Source organism: Cygnus atratus, chromosome 1, assembly GCF_013377495.2.
Source record: "Cygnus atratus isolate AKBS03 ecotype Queensland, Australia chromosome 1, CAtr_DNAZoo_HiC_assembly, whole genome shotgun sequence".
Taxonomy (NCBI): domain Eukaryota; kingdom Metazoa; phylum Chordata; class Aves; order Anseriformes; family Anatidae; genus Cygnus; species Cygnus atratus.
Genome location: NC_066362.1, coordinates 187695264 through 187708507, shown reverse-complemented (window position 1 = coordinate 187708507; position 13244 = coordinate 187695264). Strand labels below are relative to the sequence as shown.

Here is a 13244-nt window from a genome sequence, read left to right as displayed (position 1 = left end):
TGTGGAAAACAGTTATTAATCTCCCGGACCAATACATCTTTCAGGTCTAGTTACGATATTTTAAGTAATCATGTTCGTTTAGCTTGCTATTCACCCGTGCAGTTCAATGCTGTAACTGACCTTTTGAAGGCCTCTATTCTGTTTCAGTATGAAATGAGTTTAGTTTGATTCACCGTTGTTTTTCCCTTCGTTCTGAAGCAGATTGAGTGCTCTCACTGTCACTTACGTGGCCTCAGCCATAAGGACAGTAACTCCATAAACTGCTTTGACTTCTTTCCTCCGGATTATGTTTCTGCTCACATGTGACTGATTCCAGCCCTGAAAGCAGCTCAGCCAGGAGCAGCAGCTTCAATGGGAGAAATGTTGAAATGGAATGGGAAGAGGAATCCATTTAATTAAAGCAAGGAGTAGTTGGCTTGCAGCTGTCTTAAAAAGCACAGCTGTAAGTGGAGTGGGTCCTAAGGCAATAGCTGGGTTTTGCTTCTGAGAAGGAAACACAACTCATCTTGTGGTTAAAGCTTCATTGCTAAGAATCAGTGTGATCTAGGTCCAATTTCCGATCCTTACACGGGCTTTGTGTGCTTGTAAGCATCATCAAATAGCTTTGTCTCCCAGCTGCGTAGCTGAGATGCTGCTTGCCTTTGTCAAGTTTGGAGAGGAAATTTAATGTCTGGGTGTACAGATAGTGTAGTAACACAGGTACCACGTAACCTTAGTGTAACAGGCTTTCTGAAGCTAGTCTGCAGTGGCAGCCTTGTCAGACTGGGGCAGTCCATTTCTTCTTCACTGTTTTTTCGTTGGCCTTATTGCCAAGGCTTTGGTTTGTGGCTTGCTGCTGGCAAGATGAGTGCCAGCTAGTGGGTAAGATGAGGTCCTTTCCCCAGCGTTTGGTGGCCGAGTAAGTTGTAGGGAAGGAGAGGGTAGATAAAGCCATGAATCTTGCATAGAATAGAATGTCTTTATTCCCTCCTTTCCTGTGGAGCCTTTATTCACAAAAATTGGAGGGAGCCATATTTCAAAACTATTATGTGACAGGTTTTCAGCCTTCAGATGATGGGATTTTTTTATCTTTTCAACCAGTATTTTCCCTTTCCTATTTACCTTGTCCCCAGAAAAGCAAAACCAAATGAAAGTTCTTTTTTGACCTTTATGTAGTGAATAGTCTTTTAGGGTGCGTTACTCTATCACTTTGGTTTGGATCATATTGGAGATCTGGGGACTCTGAGTGTGTAATAATGCAAGTTGAATTTACATTTCAGAAAGAAGCTTTAACTATGACTCTAGTGAGAGAACATTGGGACAGCATTTCCCCCTCTGCAGTCACTTGGGAGAGAACAAGGGAGCAGAGACCCAGCCTATATACTGTTTCAGAAAAAGAAAGAGGTGAGGAAAAGCAATCATTGCATTGTTAACAAGGTCAGATACCTGTCTCTGGAAGGGATGTACTCCTGAAGGAGCTTGCTAACTGCCGCAAATCCAAGACAGGATCAAACAGTGAATAACGCGATAATATGGAGAGACGCACGCCCAGTAGTATCTTAGCTCAGAAGTTGGGGGGTTGGAAAGAACCACAGATGGCAAGCTTTTAGTCGAAAGGACCGTTCTTTAGTAAGTATAAACTTCTTAACCAGACCTCTCAAATTTTAATAATTTTAGCACCACGGTCCAGTGTATGTTGATGCAGCTGTGTAGTATATCAGCTATTTTTGGTGAGTGTAAAACTGTAGGGTTCTCTCTAGGAGATGAGAATCTAATGGGCCATGATACTTTGAGAGCTAGCTGGGAACAGTTAGAGAGAGCTGTCAGTCGGTACGATGCTTCCAAATGCTCGGTGTTAGGTTCTGAAACTTTGTAGACTCATAAAAACCAAAGTTTGCGTCTTCAAAACTGTGAGGAGTGGGAGTGTGTGAGGGGTGGGGGGATGTGTGTGAGGGGTGTGATAATTATATAAACAAAGAAGATTCTCCCCATGTATTTAAAATAAGTTCCACAAAATATATTTAAATGCACCCATTTGAAATACTCAAACAAAGATAACTTTAAAAATGATTTAGTGTTACTGGTAATCTCCATCCCCAGTAACTAACTGGAAGAAGTCACTTAAGCTTCTTCTAAGGGATGGATTATATATGCTAAGATTTTTTTTCCTTGAAGCTGGTTTCTGGAGCACTTCTACCCTGCCAGCACCATGGAGATGTGTTGATACACTGCCAGATTTCATGGAACACAGCTTTTCAGCCTTCTGAGCCTTGAAAAGGGATTCTTACGGAAGGCTAACTATTTGGTCTGAGACTCATGATGGTTTTATAGTAGCTTATTTGTCTCATAATGGGAGTTACTGTATGTGTAGTGAGGAAATCTCTTAAGTGCTACAAATAAGATTTTGTAAGCCAGTGTTGCTGTATCAAAGCACGTTATTTTTTCTAATGCCTGATGTTCATTTAAAAAGAAAACAACCCCCCCCAAAACTGAGACAAGGATTATAGATTGAATTATTAGGAAGCTAATGCAGAGCAGAACATTGACATATGTATATGGGATGCTAGTAAAAGGGAAAATGTGTGACAAAAGAAGTAGAGACACCAAGGGGAAGTAATGTTTTATATCTGGGGAGATGTAGCTGCTTTTGATCTTTGTATATTAATGTGCTTCATATACTAATTAAATAGTAGATGTATCACATTCACTTTTTTTTGTATTAGGCTACAGGTTTTTCTCTTAGTATACTGTTCATGGTGAAAGATGTGAATTGGTATCTGTCCAGGTAGCTTAATTTTTGAAACATGTCATCAGTAGTGATGAGGCAGGAAAGAGGTATGATCCGTTCTGATCTCTGCTGGACATGCCTGTTACTTGATTATAATTCAGTTATAGATGTATATGGATTTTTTGTGGTTCTAATAACTGTGTGCGGTGCCATCTGTAAGTATTACTATTTTAATTTATGAACTGGAAAATTATGAGTTGCTATTTTCTTGTTTCAAAGATGAATGGTTTTTGTGGTTAGCTTGAAGATGGTAACCATGTGGAAAACACAGAAGAAGGCTACCTCAGAGAGAAATTGCATCGTGAGTGCTCAAGTTACCAAACTCGGGCAGATAACATGTAGGAGAGATCTGAAAAGTATCCAGGCAAACCTCTACTCAGTGGTCAGCCCTCCTTAGGCATGGAAGCAAAAATAACCATACAGAGCTGCAGAATACCTGGCTGCAGTAATGCTGGTGCTTAGTTAAGACTGCTTCGTGTTTCATGGGTTGTGTGCTTGTTTTCCCTACTGTCTTTTGATGTACTTCTGACACTCGGGGCATCTTTCTTAACTTATGCACCAGATCTTGATCACCTAAGGCTTTGTGATACGCTGTAGTCCATCTTCTGGTGACTGGCGTGCTTTGTGGGAACAGATGGCGTGCTTGGCTCGGGATGAAAATAGTTGGGAGTTTTTATGTTGCTTTACTTAGACTCAGCTGTTAATAACAGGATGTAATCACAAAATATTTTCCCACTTTTTCCCTTAAAATGAACCCAAAATAAACTTTTTTTTCCCCACATAGACTTACCAGAAACTTGGAAGGGGCGCTTACGTAGGGAAAGGGGAATATTGGTAGTAGTGTCATAATTGGGAAAATTAAGGAAATCCAGAGTTCAGTGCTGAAATCCCTTGATGGGAGTAGGTGGGAGGCTCTGCCTTGAGGAATTTTAAGATTGCTGGTTTATGTTATGTTAACATAAATCTTCATGGGTTGTGTTGTGCTGGAGACATGTGACAGGAAGTTCATGCTGCTGTCTCGAAGGCCTTGGTTTTCAGGTGGGTGCTGCAGTTGCTTGACTGCGAGGTTTTTTAGGCATTGTGATGTACGGTGGTGGCCTGAACATTGTTAGAGTTGTTTCCCAGTGGGAAAGTCTGTCCTGCCTGATGAGAACTGGGACTCTGGGAGGCACACTAGGAGCCGAGGCAAAGATTAATGCTGAATTGTCAGGGTACAAAATGGGTTTTCTTTCCAGTTTGACCTATGTCATTGCATTCTTCCATCATCCCAGAGTGTCATGTGTATAATAAATATATATCTACATGTAATGCATGCATACATGTGTATATATATCAAATATATATGTGCACACTGTGTATGTGTATATATACAATAAATAAATACATGTCTGTGTATATTATACACGTTAGATTTTTGGTCTTACATGAAAAATAACTGTGAGAACTTAGCACTTCTCCATGATATTTTAGATTAACTGCAGAGGGGAAAGTTTTAGAACAACAGACTTTTTTTTTTTCTTGAAAAATGCTTTTCTGAAAGGATTCTAATGGTAAATAAATATTAGATTCTAAAGGAAATAGGGAACACTGTATTGCTGTAAAATGGGTGTTATTGGACATGGAGTGGATCCTTCATCGCTTTTGTACTTTCCCCTGCAATTTAGGGTTAATTGGAGTCCTGAGAACCAAGTTACTGAATTTGCTTCTGGTTTAGCTTAAGGTGATTTGAGGATTTGAACTCCATGTGCTCACTGCGGACTGGATCCTGAAGGTCTTAATGTTATGCCTTTGTCACATGGGCTGTGACCCAGACAGGTATTTCAAGCACTTTAAATCCAGTAAGGCTCTGTTAAATGGGATCAGGGTAAGTCAGCAAGGCCTATCTGCAATTTACATTTTCTTTAATCAAGGAATTTGCTTCTGATAACAGTTAGTGTTTGTGAAGGAGGAGCGTTGGTACAAGTGTGTTCTAAACAGGCTCCAAGAGTGACATCTGCGTTATTGTAGTTTAAATGTGAAGAAAAAGCATTTTTAGTATTGCAGTTTATTTAATATTCTCTTACAGAAGTTGGTCCAGCATCAAATTGTCTAAAGTAGCCTGCGATACCTTACAGTAATGATGTTGCTGATGTTCTCGTATTACCAAACTATTAAATTTCTGTAATACAGAAAAAAAGTGACTTTCCATAATTCAAAATAAACTGCTAGAAGAATATGTACAGGAATGCTTGCTTTAGCTGTGTTTTGGTTGCCTAAGATTTAAAAGGTCATCATTCGAGAGACCTTATTGAAAGAATTGACGTTACAGTAGTCTCTTGGTAGTTTATAGTAAATTGGAAAGTGATAAGCCACTGCCTTTTTTTTTAATCGTCAGATTGATGAAGAGGGAATCTGTGTTTTTAATGATGCTTTTGGTCTGAAGTCCTGTCAGATCATGAAACATGCAGACACACCTCCTCTAGGTGGGAAGGAAATGTCCTGGTATGCTTGACTGTTAGCTGAATAATATCTGTGAAATAATGGTGTTCTTCTTGTTGGCATTAGATTTTACTGCCCTGTAAAGAGAAGAGTAAGAGAAGCAGTGAAGAGAAGAGATAAGAGCAGCTAGAAAAATTAACAGGTACCGGGCAGGTAGGAATCAGTAGTGTTTTAAGTGTATTGCAAAGTGTTTGAACCATGATTTCCTTTAAGGCTAGATTTATCTTAGCTATTTCATGGGAATGCTTCTGCTGGGCGGTATGACACGTAGACACTTTTCTGGGTACCTGGGCTGCTGAGTTTCCCCGTAGTGAGGGTGAACTGTGTGACTTTATCTACGCTATTAACTCTGTACTCAAACTTGATGAGATCCGTAGAGATGACATCTGGAAAGAATTTTGACCTGGTATTGGATGTCTGTTCCTGACCTAATTAGCTTGGCTGTATAACTAGCTCTCCACTGCTTTGTGATTGTGCTGCTTTTGACCTCATACAGCTTTTACTCCTTGCTGAATGTCATAAAGGTGAAAAGAAAATAAGATTTTACAAGATGCCATTTTTCCCATCAGTGTTCTTTCAGTACTTGCATGTTTTCATATGTGTAATCATTGGGTTTTCAAAGTAGCAAGAGCTGAAAAAATCTAGCCGACGTATGGTTTGCATATGCTGGGATGATACAGAAGCTGGGGGGGGAAGGGAGGAGATTTTCAATCCAAGTCTTTGTTGTGCCCTAGGACAAAGCGTTTCTGCTTTCTTAACTCAGTGCTGAGTTCCTTGTCCTTGTTCTGGCTGAGTGCTTCTTTACAAGAGATGGTATGTTTAAAGGCTTCTTTGAGAGTTACACTGTAGTGCATGCAGTAACGTATCTTTGTATTTAGTTCTTTCACCTCTGCTTAAAAAATGAAGAGCTGCCACTATTTCTGAGAATGCACAAGGAAAATATTTTTCAGTTGCTGTACAAAACTATTGAATAAAATTTAAACAAGCTTCAGCAAATGCATAGTGTATATTTTCAGTAAAGTCAAACAGAAATAAAGAAAAACAAATGGTGACTCAGTTCAGTTCTGTTTGTTTGAATAGGAGAAGGGATGATAAATTCTTGGAGTATGATACAGATTTCAAGAAAGGTCATATGAAAGAAAAATGTTTTCAGTGCAGCCTAAGTACTTGCTTTATTGAAACAAGTCCATTTTTAAGATAGCAAAACCCAAGCAAATGCTCTTATGTGACTTGAAAAGCCATTTTTCTTGTGCACACTTGTAAAATTTACACAGTAGTTGGTGTTAGCATAGTAGCATTAAGTTGGAAGAGTAAAATGGACGGGGGCAGTAAGGTTTTCTTAATGTATAAAGGAAGCTGAACAGATGTTCAGAACAGTATGGAATATTCCTTCTTCCCCAGACCACCATCCCTCTCACCCCGAGCCATCTGGAGAGGACTGTGTGCAGGATGAGCAGCCATCACGCTACGAACACCACTAATGTGTCACCTCTTTTGTTGGTACTTTACACTGGTCACCGTGCATTCAGGGGAAAGCAACAATGTCAGTTGTCGTCATTGCGTGTGTGGTTAATTATCCCCACGGATATGGAAAGAAGATGAGAAATTGTTGTTTAGACTGAACAATAAAATACACCTTGTGGTGGTTAGTCTGGATTTGCACTCATGCAGGCACAATTCAACTTTTTTTTTCACTGTTCACTGTGCTACAGTGTTGCAGCGGGGCACCTTTTACCCTTAAACAGTGTCCTGTTAAACCAGATTTAAATTTATCTATGTTTGCATTCAGCAAAACTTTTGTATATGTTTTTCCTGTGTTTTGTTCCCTGCTTTTAATGTCTTATTCTATTTTTTAACCTTTATTTTTTTTTTTCCCAGCAACAAGTATACCACTGGTGGATGCCTCCCAGTTTACTGTGATTTCTTTAGTATCCTCTAGCCTTCCTTAATTTGAGAGAGAGCGTGAGCAGCATTTTGGCTTAATGAAACAGATTTTGGTTAGAGAAAGGACAGCTTATGATCTTAGCAATGAGAGACTGGTCATGTGTGAAGGTGTCCTGGATCTTCTGTTTCCTGATACAGGATGAGTAGAAAGGAGTAGGTGGAACCTATGTGGGCAGAGTGATTGAATTCAGTATAGCAAGCTATTGTATTGTGCTGTCTGTGAACCTTCATTAAATTTCAGGGGTGCAAATCTTTCCCAAAATAGGTATCTCAGTAGCAGGTAACAAGGAAGATTGAGTTATGTTAATGAATGAGAAATCTTATTTAAAAATATAAAAATTTCACTGGGACAACATTGTTTTTCTTCCAATGTTTCATGTTTCTTTTTATGGACAATAGCTTAAAGAATGTGAATCTGACATTAGTTTCAAGAAGGTTACTTGAAAACGAAATGTTTAAAGCCTGAAACTACTCACTTAAAGTAGTTTATTGTACTACGCTAGTAGAAGGTGGATCAGAAGAAGTTGACTACCAAACAAGTATCTCAGGTGGCTTTCAGAGGAAAAACATAGGGGGTGAGGGACGCATAAAACTATCTGAGGAATATCATCCAAATCAATGGATATTACAATGAGAAAACTTAGTACAGGAAAAAATGATGTTCCACAGATAATGCTCTAGTTAGACCTAAAAAGAAAAATAGTGCTGTTCTCCAGAAATGAAGATAAAAGCGGTAACCTCAGTTACACTGCCGATTGTCTGTATGTTTGCTTCATTAGCAGAGCATGAAGTATCTTTTATTTCTTCCTCTAACAATGGCAAAGCCACTTAATTGTATGAGATGAATGTGATCCTTTATTTTGGAGCAAAAGATGAAACATCATAATTTGTCTGTACTTCATATTGTCACAATTTTTATCTCCTTGGAAACTGCTGGGGAAAAATGATTTGGAGAAAAGTTAGTGTTAGGATTGTATCTCTGAAATGATTTATTTCTGTTGGGAAGAAAGAACGTAAAGCAGTAATGTCCCTCGGTCTTGTTCATTGTGGCATGCTTAATAGGTGGCGGACTGTAGACACAATCACAAAATCACGGAATATCCTGAGCTGGAAGGGACCCACAAGGATCATTGAGTCCAACTGCTGGCTCCACATAGGACCACCCAAAAACCAAACCACGTGTCTGAGAGCGTTGTCCAAATGTTCCTTGAACTCCAGCAGGCTCGGGGCTGTGACCACTGCCCTGGGGAGCCTGTCCCAGTGCCCGACCACCCTCTGGGTGCAGAACCTTTCCCTAACCCCCAGCCTGACCCTCCCCTGTCCCAGCTCCAGGCCGTTCCCTCGGGTCCTGTCGCTGTCCCCAGAGAGCAGAGCTCAGCGCCTGCCCCTCCGCTCCCCTCGTGAGGGAGCTGCCGGCCGCCATGAGGCCTCCCCTCAGCCTGCTCTGCTCTGGGCTGAGCAAACCAAGTGCTTAACTGGAAGTTGTTGGGACCTTTGATGCTACTACATCTTGGGAGAGAAACAAATATCTTCTTGAACCACGATCAACAGGTAATGCAAAGATGGGGTTTTAGAAAACTAAGAAAAGAAAAAATCATCCGTCAAACTTGAGAGAATATAAGGCAGATTTCTAACTTGTCTTCAAAGTTGTTTTAATAGTTTAAAACAACTTTTATGTTATAATCCTTAATTTAATGGAAAAAATAACTATTCTATTTCAGGTTAAATCATTCTCAAAACCTTTTTTCCCCTGCATTAATGAATGTCATCTTGTGTATGTTTGTTTAGAGTTAATGTTAGTGTAAAATCTAGGTAATTGCAAACTGAAATGTTCAGTGCTGTGGAGATCCATTTACATTTTTTTCACTCCCAATGCTTTAAGTAGAGGAAACTTCTGAATTGATGTGTTCACCTTCTAATGATTGAGTAAACTTTGTGTTGCTGGCCCATGGTGTTAGCACAGGTAACTACTGACTCAACAATTTTGTTACACTTTTCATAGGATTTTTGGATATGCAGAGGGTTGTCTAGGGAAACCTAGGCCCATAAAATAGGTTGTAAGTAAACAAAACCAAACTCTATCTCCTTCTCTGTCCTTTCTCTTGTCATTACTGAATGTCTTTTTCCTTCATAATATCATTGAACCATAAGATATATTCTGAAGAGCTCAGTGCAGACAAAACCCCAGCCAAATTAAAAAAAAAAAAAGGCAACAAAACAACACCCTCTAAGTTTATAAAACTTCAGAAATAGTTTACTGCAACAGCTATTACAGTAAGAGCTCTGTTAATGTGGAGAAGGACAGCAAAAACAGCGCTCTGGGTTCATTCATCTTCCTGCTTTCCCTTCTTCTCTCATTTAACATATGCAAAGCATCTAGAACTATAAACATGACTAGGAAAATGGACAGTATTACCAAATCGGGTGCAATGCAAAGATGGAAATCTAGGGTTTTCAGTTGGGTGGTAGGACATCAAGTATTGCAACATGTAGCTGCCTGCAGACGTTTGAAAAGTTAAAGTACCCTACGCATAGAGGCAATGTGATTTAAGTAGGAGGCAGTGTAATTGGATTGTGGGACTAGAGGCAGGGAAACCTACGGCATTTCTGTTTTGAGAGGTGGAATTCATTCAGTTTTACATTCAGACACCTAAATTTAGGTGGCTGCATAGCAGAGGCTATGCTTGAGGAATGCGAGCTCTCCTTATTGTGCTTGTACTTATCCATCAATAGATGCAGTAATTTAGTTCTCTAGGCTTCTGAACTCTCATGAGAGACATAGACGCTGAGCTCCTGTGTGTGTAATACAAACGTAGGTGTTTAATTTTGAATGGAATCCCATCCACTCCACCGGTTCCAGTGAGCTACATATTCAAGCCATCTCTTTCTTTGCCATAGAAAGTGAATTGTGGTAGTTTCTCTTTTTTTATAGAGGGCTGTGAGATTCATCAGTGAAAAGCTCTAATGCTTCCTGACAATAATAGAATGTATTCAGAGAAAAATTGGGATGAATATATGGAAAGCTTTTTTTTGTGGCAAGTAGGTTCAGCTTTGTTATATTCTACTAGTGAGTATAAGAAGTAATCTCCTCTCAAGAGCTTTAAAAAAAAAGGAATTGAACAATGTCTTTGAGGAAAATGAAATAAGGGAACATTCACACGGAGAGGGACTGTATAATAAATTGGTGTTCATTTCACAGAGTTAGTGATTATATAAAGAACTTTAATATCGTAAGAATCATGAAATCCAGTCACATACTTCTCATGTTGGTGGGATGTTTTTAGTGTAAATGACAGTGCCTGTGGGGGACGTGGAAGGGCAAAGGCAGGTTCTAGGAGCAGCTGTTGGTTTGAGTTTTTGCCAGTTCAAATACTTGAAAACCCCACTTGCCTCTTATAATAGTCCTGCTCTGCTGTTGTTTAGAAAGATTGTACATTGTGTTTGTCGTCTTTCATCTTTGTTACTGCACATCTGCTTCCTACTCGATTTTTAAATCTGCCTCGCCAAGGCAATGTCAAGCTCCTTGCATGCAGTTTAACAGCTGCTGGCCGCAGGAAGTCGGTCTGAGGTGACCTGGGGCGATGCTTTGGAAGAGCAGGAAGAAAAGCACCGATTCCTCCGTTGTTTCTATCTGTATGTACCCCGCTATCTTGTAAAGCAGTAACTGCCAGATAAGTGCCTTCTAATTTGAAAGCATGAGGCAGTTAAGCACATTATTATGGGGGAAGAGGGGGAAGGAAAAAGGAAGTGAGAATATTGAGGGAACATACCTAAAGTGAATTTTAATGGGATGATCTAAGCTAATTCCAGTTTCTGATGTGCTGCCCTTTCCAAATGTGCATGGAAATCGAGTTAACCGTGCTCTTGTTGATGTCTGTAGGGTTTGGAGAGCAGCGTCTGTTTGTGCTCCAGTCGGAGTTGGGTCCAGCGAGATGTCGTCTCTGGTCTACATCCAACGTGCCAGTACACAGAAAGCATGTGTGGATGTAGGGAGATGTTACACGATGTCCACCCCTCTTTTTCTTCCTCCCCTGTATCACTGCTGGTGATAAGCTGAGGCTGAAGAGTGGCCTGAAAAAGCACAGAGAGGAATGTGGAACTCAGTGAGCCACCGTTACCATAACCGTATTCACTGCACACCACAAACCCAGGGAGGCCGCTTTTAATTTCCTGAGATCTCCTTGGAAAATACAGCATCTTAGCCTCTCTAATGACTCCTAATACTTCAATTGGGAGAGAATAATCTGTCTGATGTTTGTTTTGGATACAGAGATTTAATTTAGTTACCTGTAAACAGGAGTTACGGGCAAGCCAGAATCCACAGTAGATCATACAGCTAAAGCAAGCGTCTGATCTCTGAAAGTCCATCCGACCTCTGTGCAGGTTGTTGTTGTCTGGGGATGGTTCTGCAGAACTGAAGCTAGAAGTGTGCTCCTCAGAGGGGCAGCGTGCACCCAGCTTCTGGCTGGCCCCAGCACCTTGCACGGCTGGTGGGAAGAAGCTTGGTAACTGCAGAAGGTGAGAGGGGGCTGGCTCGGGGTCAGAAAGAAAACCACAGGAAAGCAGGTTTTATCCTGCTGGTTTTTGGTCTTTTTATATAAGTAAGATCAGTTTAAAAAAAAAAAAGAGTATGAACATGTATAGTAAATAGAGAAAAACAAATTTCCAATAACTTGAAAAACAAAACAAACCCACAATTACGACCCCCTTCCCCCTTAAAAAAAAAAAAAAAAGCAACAACCCATGATCCTACAGTATCACGGTTGCCTTCTTCACTAGTGTGTTTTAGTGATGAGTTGCACAAGAAAACTGGTTCCAAGGAAAAAACACTTTGTGATGGTAAGTCACCCATCAATATTTCAGAAAGGGCTTGTATTTCCCCCATAGTTGCAATGCTGCATTCCTAAGATACTCCTTAATAATTATGAATTTCCAGTTTGTATCTATTTTGCTCAAGTTCAGCAAACTGATTGCATTGGATATTAAGTAATACTTCTAAATATCTCTGTAGAGGGATACAAAAACAGAGAACAAGCATTTCGATGGTCTAATAGAATAAAAATGGTTCCTCTATTGCTTTTGTTATATTGTTTAAAAATTAGCAGGCTCAATTGGCTTTAAATTATGCCATATTCAAATAAACCATTTTATATTAAATATAAAATATAATTCAAGACTGCTGCTTGGAAGTCATGAGCCTATTTCTCTCTGGGCTGTTATGAAGTCATCTTATAGTTCAAATAATTTGCTTTTTACTAATTAAGATTTGTCAGCTTTTTACAAGTGTCCTTGAGAAGAAAATATTTTAAACCTTTGGGGGGAAAAAGTCATTACTAGAATTGCTATACCACATATGAAAAGCAAAAAGGTCTTTTTTAATTTACTAATATGATTGTAATTATAGAAATTGGAAGCCCATTTTAATTGCTTTAGTGTAATAAAAAAGAAATGTTAGTTAAGTCTCTTCCACATGAACTTGTGCCCTTGATAGTATTATGAATTTGTCACTCCAGAATATTTTAGTGCCGCATGGTCTTTAAATGGAATGTAATTCATAAATAGTTCATGGGTATTGAATTGTCAGTACTGGAGAAGGCTAATCAAGTTGACTCATAATTGTGTTAAGCAGTTCTGTTTAAAATGGCACTAAGTTTTGTTTTTTTTAATATGCTCTCCTTTTACCTTTGGAAGAACTCTGTTCCATTTGGGCATCCTTGCTGTCAAAGTTGTTTTCTACAGGATAGTGTTGCTTAAGCCCTTTTGTGATACTCTTCCCTTTGTTGAATTTGTTGAATGCAAAAAAATGTGGGGTGCTGCACGTGGGACGGAGCAGTGCCGGGCACAGGCACAGGCTGGGAGGCCCTGTGCCTGTCAGTGTTCAAGAGACATTTGGGCAGGGCCCTCAACAATACGCTTTAACGTTGGTTAGCCCTGAAGAGGTCAGGCAGTTGGCCTTGGTGATCTTTGCAGATCACTTCCAACTGAGCTTTTCTATACTATTTTCTCTATCCTAGTTTTTTTCTGGTTTTCCAGGAAGGCCGGTTCTAACAGCCTT

The 13244-nt window shown here is 39.8% G+C and overlaps 1 protein-coding gene across 2 annotated transcripts in view; it reads left to right on the top strand.

Moving 5' to 3' along the window:
* WASF3 (WASP family member 3) overlaps positions 1-13244 on the top strand; it is a 70378-nt gene that overhangs the window by 31821 nt on the left and 25313 nt on the right. The window contains exon 4 of one of the 2 annotated variants that reach the window (XM_050714309.1): positions 1260-1383. The exons of the other annotated variant lie outside the window; for it this stretch is intronic. The gene's annotated coding sequence lies outside the window, so the exon portion shown is untranslated. The remainder of the gene's footprint in view (positions 1-1259; positions 1384-13244) is intronic. 2 annotated transcript variants of the gene reach the window in all.